The 7738-nt window shown below is 34.1% G+C and overlaps 1 pseudogene; it reads right to left on the bottom strand.

The window, feature by feature from the left end:
- Positions 1-1169: 1169 nt before the first annotated feature.
- LOC114317672 (metal-nicotianamine transporter YSL3-like) lies at positions 1170-5074 on the bottom strand (annotated as a pseudogene).
- Between the last annotated feature and the right edge of the window lie 2664 nt (positions 5075-7738).

Genomic DNA, 7738 nt, shown 5'->3' with positions numbered 1-7738 from the left:
AGAATACCTATGCTTTGGTTTGAGAGGACTCTCTCTTTGCTGTAAGTGGAAGTGAATATGATTTTAAAGGTGAATTCTATCCCTTGAGTTCCAGCAAATGGGCCTTTTTTCCACGCATGCAGAGACTTTCAGAGGCCCTGGGGTTGTAGACAATGGTCTTATGTGCACTTTGTGTAAGTGTGTGGGCATGGTTTGTTGTCTAACTTATTCTGAACTGTTTTTTTGGCAAAAATTGAAGTTGGAGAAATACAAGATCTTGAGATCCTCAATTAGTTAAAAGAATGAAATTGGCTGCTATTATAGGAAGCATGGATATCATAATGGGAGAAGTTGATCATTGAAATGTTGACTTTTTATTTATATTTTTTTTAATATCGTTTGCCTGTGAAAAAGAGGTACCAACTCCCCCAACATCTTTCTAAGATTCTCCATTTTGTTTTCCCCGGTTTTCGAAGTGAAAATTGACTTCCAATGGCTTGTGACTTCTGCTAGCTAGGTGATGGAGCAGGTTACAATTGAAACACCTTCTGTTGTCAACAAACTTATGGTTGGTTGCATCACATGCCAACTTCACAGTTGAAAAATGATTTCTGATGAAAGAGTGAGTCTAAATGGACAATCTGTAACATATTTGCCATATGAGCCGAGGATGTTTGTGTTACCTTAAAACCGAGTCCAAGATGGGTAGCTTCTGCCTAAGGGAATGGGTCCCTATAAAAAAATGGTAATATACATGCTGTTTGTATGATATAAGGATCACTTACTCGTATATTCCTTAGATTAATGCCAAATTTAATGCATCATTGTTTCCTATAAGTGGTACTACTGTAGGTCAACATTTTAGTGTCATTGCAAATGGTTGATCTCATTCTGCATCAAAAACGGTTGTTATATATTGCCAATATTTCTGTCTCCAATTACATGGCAAGACATTATTGTCGTTATTTTTCTGCCCCTACTCCATGTTTGCATTTTGAATTTATCAAGGGAAATGAAATTTCTTAGTCAAAAAAGCCGTGTGCAGCTATGAATTATCTTAGGTTTTTTAATTTATTTTTATTTTTTATCACATTATAAGCATGTTGGTATACATTTATCTTCATATTTCTCAAATTTGAACTCGTACGCTCTTTTATGATTTCTCAGGTGCTATTTTGTAGCGAAGAAGCTCATGCAAATTGGAGGATGATTCTTGGAAAGATTGATGAAGGAAGCATCCACAACCCATCTCCACAAATCAAACCCGATGCAACTGCAGGAATCATCAAACTAGCCTTCTTGCTATTGAGCTTGCGCCATGCAAATACAATTAAACTGTCCCACACATATCAATTGCAAAAACCCACAACAAAGCTGCAAGCAATGCTGGGCCAAGGCAGAGAAGCCTTCAACGCCTATAATTGCCATGTTTCTGTATATGATTGCGGGATGTGCTTTGTATTCCCCATTCGGGTTCCCAACATCGAAAGTCGTGTAGAAGAGAAAAAAAATGTAAGAAGAGATACAACACAACCAATGGCTGTACCAATGGCTTGGCTAAGAAGCATTGATTGAGGAGAAGTGAGGGTGAGATGGCCAATTATAAAATCCTGCATCAGATCGGGGGAAATGGAAACAATGGATTTGACCAGACTACAACCAACAAGTCCTGTAACTATACCATTATCTTTCTCAGACAAGCTGCAAGCACAAAGAGGGCCACTTTCCCATAATTGTAGGCCGTGTTCATATCGGTTAGGCCAGTACCATAGGCATTGCAGAAGCTAAGAGAAGGTGCAAGTACATAGGCGACAAGCATATAATACCATTTAAGCTCTGGAAACATAGGAGAGATCACAACAATGGAGATAATGAAGAAAATGGAGTACGCCATACATGCTGCCCACAAGCAGTGGCGACTCTAGAAATTACAAGGATGGAGTTGCTCAAAAAACTAAAGTTTCACAAATTTTATGAGAAAAAAAAATTGAACTAATTAAAATTTAAACTTATCCAACTTGAAGTAAAGCAAACTTTTAATAAAATACTATTGTCTTAACAAAATAAAAATAAAAATAAAAAAATACATAAACTTCTACAATTGCATTCAATAAGGTGTCATTTTTTGAAATTGTTGCATGATAACTTTATTATTAATAGTGTCAAACACTCTTTTATCAAGTAATCATTCAACTATTATTGGAGTGGGTGAGTTGTTATTTTTAATTTGTTTGGGTCAATTTGTTATTAACTAAAACTTTTAACATAAACTGATGGGGGGGGGGGGATGGGACTCCATCAGCTCCCTTGTAGCGTCGCCCCTGCCCACAAGAGAATGCTCTCTTTTACAAATACTTCATTCCGTTGAAGATCATCAAGGGGCTTGTTCGTGTCATCTGAAACTACTCTTGGAATAAAACAACTCAAGGTAAGTAAAATTTCGCACATTGCAAGCCAGAGAGCAAATGCTTTTGCCCTCTCCAGTTTAACATAACACCTTTTTAGTTGATTCATTTGGCAACATCATATTTTAGTTTAAAAGTTAAAAAAATCATTAAAAAAATTCAAAAATTCAACAAATTATACAAGAAAAAGTTAAAAATTTTATTTTCTCTCTATTTTTTACACATCTTTTTATAAAAAATCAAAAGGTTATTTTAAACATACTAATTTTTTTTACCTCATATTTTAGTCACAAAAAAAATAAAATAAAAAATTACTAAAATAATCTGTTCCCAAATGAGTTATGCCAAAAATATGGTGATGCACTAAGCTTGGAAGCAACGTCTTCTATAACACACTACTAAAAAAAACACTTTTTGCGACCGTCACATGCCATCGCAAATAATAAAAATACAGTCGCAAAAGACTTTTTGGGACGGCCTATGCGACCGCAGATGGGGGACGCAAATGTGGGGGTGGCAAATGCTTTTTGCGATGGCAAAGCAATGGTTACAAATTATTTGCGACCGCCTAAACTACTTTTTGCGACAGCTATTTTGCCGTTGCAAAAAAAATAAAATAAATAAATAACACTTTTAGCAACCATTGCTTTACTGTCGCAAATAATTATTTATTAAAAAAAATCATATATGTGTTTGCTACAACAAAAAAATCAATTACAAGCACCAAATAATTTTTTGTAAATGAAAAATAACAAAATTAACAAATTAATTAAATTTATACTAGGCATTATCCATTAACCATTCTTAAATACACTATACTAAAAAATTTAAGCTTTCAAAAAAAAAAAAGAAAAAAAAAGAGCAACATAAGCTTTGGCTCCCAATATCAACCACTCGATCATATCAACTATTCCCTCAACAAAATCTGCAAAAACATATATCAAACTTGACTTGAAATTTTAATGCACTTCAATGTGTTTGTTTAGCCTCAAATAATCAAAATAAAACTATATCAGTGACCTCTCTTTATGGCAAATCAGTGATTTGCAACAAGAGTTTCAATTACCTTGAGAGCAACTTCAGCCTTAACTATGGGATCACTTAATCTGGCAATTTTGATCTCAGATATACTAAGCTTCACTGGTTTACATGTGAAAAAAACAAGAGTGAAAAAAGAGAGAGAGAGAGCAAGGAAGAAAGGTGCCTTCCCTATTAAGAACGTAAAGTCATCAATTAGAAGCTTTCCCCTTTTTGATGCAGTATCTTGAGCTTTATGCACCTGTAGAAAAGTCATATTCTGTCAGTTTACTGTTGAAAATGCCCAAAGATCCTAAAGTTTCAGCATTCAAAAAACCAAACTTAATTTCTATATCAATCTCTGGTGGCTGCCTCTAGAAGGACTTGATTTCATCTTCGGTGAATGAACCAAATACCAACACCTGCAAGTGATGAACAATCAACAAAACCACAAAAATAACATGTAACAAAGGCCTACATAATGCAACTTTCTACCGTGCATAAACAAAACAGTAAAAGATTGAATTGGAAAGCCATTCCATTATCAAGACATGACAGAAACTCATCTCATTGTGTGAGAAAGAATTTGATATGAGGTAGTCAAAGGGGTTAACAGACAGTGGTAAATGAACCCTCTAAAAAGTGTACTCTAGGCAATGCCTACATGACACCCAAAGGGAACAAAAAGAGGGTTTTGCATTAATACCATCCTGAAAACTCCATATCACATGAGAGAATAATTTGGAACACCAATAGAATTAGAGAAGGACTATGCTTAACTCTGGTTAGACAGTTAAAGCAAATGAGACATACAAAGGAAATTCTAAATGTAGATGGGCTAACTTGTTTGATCATGTTCATTCCTATACTATGCTAATTGACCTCTCGAAGGACAACCTAAATCATGTTTCATAGGCGCCCCATCTTCTGTTAACTTCCAAGAGCGTTTGAGGGCTTGTAAACCAAGACAATGGACCAAAGTGACCACCTACCCTTATGCCTTTACAGGTGTAAGGTTCTCCAACCAGCATGCCCATAAAATCCTAGCACCCTAACACTTTTGTGATCCAAATTAGAAATTTTAAACACAAGGTTTTAAATTTCACGAAATGTTAATGATTTCTCCAAGCTTTTCCCTTATCTTGATTATACAAAGCAACATATGTAGACTTTTGAAATCAAACAGGATAGAATTGAGAGATTTAAATTCAAGGCAACAGTATGTTTGAAAGCATCATACACATAATGTTTTAAGAATCTAGTTTTATATGCTAAGATTTCCCCCTAGCATTTGCAACTACCATCTCGCAAAGTGATGCACATAAACCCACCCTAAGAAACACAGTTATGGACACAGAACACAAATCCAACACAATATGTACACGCCGACACCTAACATGGCAATGTTCAAAAAAATAAAATAAAATAAAAATTAGGACACTACATCGCAACAAATAAATATATATAATTGCCAGTATGCTACCAACAAAGCATTAATGGGGAAAGAGGAGGAGATACGGAGTTTGAAATCCTTTACTATGAATTGCCAGCAATTCATGAAGTAGACACAAGTAATCCCAGATTACCATATCAGTTACATACTCCACAACAATGTCATCCACCAGTGATCCCAGCTTACCATATCGGTTACTATGAACCTGGCACATACTCATGTAATAGTATCTAATTTAAAATTTGAACCTGGCATATCTAATTGTTGATCTAATAGATTGGTCCTACTACTCATGTGACTGTATAGCTGGTTAACTGGTTTTGACCTCTCTTTATCCTTATAAATTCAACCTTAACCTACACTCCTCACTTCATTGCTTCCCTTTTCTTTGAGAGTCTTCGTGTGTCTAGACCTAATTTTTTCTCCAGTACACAGAGCTCTGTCGAAGTCCTCCTCGACCACCAAAGTTCAAAATTCAGGTAAAAAGACCCACCGCCAAGTAAACAGGTTCTAGTTTATTTTCATGGCATTTGAAGGCAGTATGGATCCATGAAAATGGAAATAATGCAAATATAACTTCATCACAAAAAAAGTGGTGCCATATGAAATTACATTTTTTTTTCTTGTAATCTAGAACTGATCTTTCACATTTTTGAAAACATGATTATTTTAGAAATTATTGAGCTCGTGACACACCTTAGAGTTTTGTTCATTGATGCAAGTGTTTAATTTACAAGGAGATAATAGATGCATAAATGGATTGTAAAAGCATGCCAATTCTTTTCTTCACTAAAAAAACTGACCAATTGTGGCAGCATTCAAAGGAAAGGCAGCATTCAAGCTGAGCTATAAAGTTCCTGCAAACAAATGCAATTTAAGTTAAAGAACAACCAGAAAATGAGCATAACTAAAAAAAATTAATGTTGTTTTGCATCATGGATTTGAAAAGACAAAAGAAAATGTGAACAAAATATAAGCTACAATTTGACTCTATTTCCCCTAGCTTTTCCTTCTATTTTCTTATTTCTACCCAAATTCAAGATATCTTAACACATAAAAATTAGTAAAAGAAAGAGATCATTGGGTTTATTTTCAATATTAAGCTATAATCTTTTCACAATCTAGCAAGCCTTTTGGAAGAAAAAACCCAAAAACAAAAAAAGCACTTGTGAATTTTTTTTCCCCAACTGCTCTTCTTCTCTCTTTATTGCATAAATAGTTTTGTGTAAAGATAAACTTTGTCAACCTGATTAGAAATTTCAAGTCGCCTTTTTTATACTCTTCCAAAACCTACCTCTTTAAGAAGACAGTTCCCCCTAAAATTTTTTGTTGTAGAAGCCAATTAGCGAAATGTAAAAGTTTGGCCAGTAATATGATCTAACACTATCTTTTGAGAATTCCTTCACTTTCAAAGAGGGATTGTTTTTCAATTTATCTGAAAACATAATAAACTTATAAAATAGTAGAAAAACAAAGTTGTAATGAAAGAGATACAAAGAGGGTTCATAAATGTATTATTCACACGTACATCTAGTGTAACTAAATTAAGTTCAATATAGTAAGGGGATGTAGGGTATTATGGAAGTTGAAAGGTGATTTAGCTTCTAAATTGAATGCTTCATTTAATATCATGGTAAGGACACAAACTTGATGTGAAAGACATTGAAAACAAATCAAAGCTGCACTAACAAACAACTTGTAACAAGAATTTTTACTCTCAAATGTGGCCACTGTCTATATCTTTCCTGGAGTTCCGGTCTATTCAAATCAAAACAACTAACATAATCTCATAGAGATTAAAAGTGCCTTTTTCACACTTGCAATTAAGGATATTTAGTACAAAATAACTTTTGTAAAGAAAAGCACTCCTTAAATAAATATTGACAAACTACAGAAGGATTTTTCATTATTGACTTTTGTGATGATGTAAACTGAACAATAAATAAAATGCTTATAGAACCAACAACATACTCAAAGCTTTATTTGCACTCATGATATTAGTACCTAACATAGCTGTGTACAAGCAATTGGATCAACAATTCTGTATCAACACAACACAGATGAAATCACAGTAGAAACAGTAAGCGTGGATAGAGATTGTTGCAAGAGGTTCAAACACCTCTATTGTTCTTAAGAACGAATCAAATTCAACAGAATATTGAAATCAATAGAATATTGAAATTCAACAGAATAATGAAGAGGAGAGAACTAAAACCTCCCCAAAACCTCCAAATCGCAGGATATTGAAATCATTACACACATCTAATAGATATAATAGAGAGAGAAAGTTGGATTCATTCATAGAAATTAAGCTTCCGGATTATGAATCAATCGAAATCTTCAAATCTTCATCAACAATTGATCAAATCTTCAAATGAACAATAAAATTGTGATGGAGAATCAAAAGAGAGAGTCGAACGAGAGAGAGTGTAGAGTGAAGAGTGAGATTTTGAGAGAGAGAGAGTTCATACTGTTAGAGGTCGATCTTCAACTGAAAGAGATAAGGGATCGATTTGGGAAATTGAAAGAGAACCGAAATCGATTTTTTTTTTTTTTTTTTTTTTTTTTTTTTTTTTTTTAAGTTAAGAACACGATTTGGGGGTTTAAATAAAATGACAATTTGGTGTAAAAAGTGATTTTTTGCGACGGTTAAATAATCAGCCGCAAAAAAATAGACGCAAAAAGTCTTATTTCTAGTAGTGACATTAAATGCAGAGAGCTGTCAGTGGGGAAAATTGGTGATGCACTAAGCTGGAGGGAAGGTGAACGAAGGAGACATGTATAGTAGACTTCATAATTCACTTGTTATGGGTTCTTTTTCTTCAATTTGCCATATACGCTTTGGCTGGTTAAAAACAGTATCTTGAGAAAATTATAGGGCCGT

The sequence above is a fragment of the Camellia sinensis genome, chromosome 1 (genome assembly GCF_055761805.1).
Source record: "Camellia sinensis isolate YWXY chromosome 1, ASM5576180v1, whole genome shotgun sequence".
Taxonomy (NCBI): domain Eukaryota; kingdom Viridiplantae; phylum Streptophyta; class Magnoliopsida; order Ericales; family Theaceae; genus Camellia; species Camellia sinensis.
The sequence above is the reverse complement of the archived record's forward strand: the minus strand, read 5'-3'. Positions and strand labels throughout refer to the sequence as shown.